This window comes from Callospermophilus lateralis, chromosome 8 (genome assembly GCF_048772815.1).
Source record: "Callospermophilus lateralis isolate mCalLat2 chromosome 8, mCalLat2.hap1, whole genome shotgun sequence".
NCBI lineage: Eukaryota > Metazoa > Chordata > Mammalia > Rodentia > Sciuridae > Callospermophilus > Callospermophilus lateralis.
In genome coordinates, this window is record NC_135312.1 from 67,411,068 (window position 1) to 67,412,653 (window position 1,586).

The following is a 1,586-nucleotide window of genomic DNA, read 5'->3' on the forward strand; positions in this document are numbered from 1 at the left end:
GAACTTAATAATTATGTAAGTTTACCAGGTTTCTTAAAATTTTAAATAAAAATTTGATTCAGTTTATTTGAAATTTATAGATTACTTTGAAAAGATTTAATTCTCTTTATGATATTAAGTCATCTCAGTCAAAAATATGGAATGTCTTCTCATTTATTCATTTTTATTTTTTTTCTTTCTTTTTTTCCTCTAATTTATTCATATCATCTTCTGCTCCTTTTATTGTGGTTTTAAATTTTTCTCCATAAAAATATAATTGCCATTGCCAATGTTGTTTTTTTGTTGGCTTGTTATTTTGTTTTATTTTTGTTTTTTTGTGGTGCTGAGAATAAAACCCAGAACCTCCTCACACATGCTAAGCAAATGCTTTCCCATTGAACTCTACCCCAGTTTGTAAATGGTGTGTTTCTTGTGTGTGTGTGTGTGTGTGTGTGTGTGTGTGTGAGAGAGAGAGAGAGAGAGAGAGAGAGAGAGAGAGAGAGAGATACTGGAGATCAAACTGGGTCTTGCATATGCTAGGCAAGTGCTCCTTCTTGTATTTTTACTACTGCTTTTTGTTTCTTTGGTTATTTCTTCTATTTACATATCATAGTTAAATGTTTAGCCTCTGTTTAAAATTGATCTTGTTTCTTAATAAATGTATATAAACTTTATATTTTTCTGTAAGAACTACTTTAGCTGGACCTACAAGTTTCTACATACAGAATTTTCATTGTCATATAATCTCTAAGTATCAATTTACTTTACTTTTTAACATAAATTTTAGTAATATGTAACTTAATTTTCAAGTATGTGAAACTGTGTCTATCCTTTCGTAATTAAACTTTAATTGCTTTGCCATCTGCTCAGACAATGATCTACTCAGAAATCACCTTAACTGACAAGGGAAGAAAATTCTCCCAGTACAATAGCCTATTTGTACTTGGTAGAAAAGTGTTCTCCCAAAATTCATGTCCCCCCAAAATTCCTGTCTACCCAGAAACTGCAAATGTGATCTTACTTGGCAATTGTCTTTGCAGATGCAATCAAGTTAAAATGAGGCCATATTGGATTAGGGTGAGACCTAATCCAATGACTAGTGCTCTTAGAAAAGAGGGAAAGTTGGACACTAAGATACTAAGGAAAATGCTATGTGATGAAGGCAGAAATTGGATCAATAGGTCTTCAAGCCAAGGAACACCAAGGATCTCCATTAACAACCAGAAGCTAGGAAGAGGCAAGGAAGGCCCCCCTAGAGCCTTCAGAGGGAGCACGGCCCTGCTGACTCTGATTTCAGGCTTCTAGCAGGGCTGGCTTGGTGGTAGAGTGCTTGCCCAGCAGGACCAAGGTCCTGGGTCCAATCCCCAGCACTTCAAATTTTTTTTTTTTAAAAGCAAATGTAGACTTCTAGCATCCAGTATTGTAAGACAATAAAATTCTGATGTTTTACACCACAGATCCATGTGCAGTTGTGAACAATCTGACTAGATGGTCAGGGAACAGAGAAGATGGATGACAAAGAAGTGTGAGGAAGAGCTATGACAATGGGCTTCTCTTGGAAAGGACACAGACTGCAAAGATATTTATGTCTACGTGAATGCTCACCA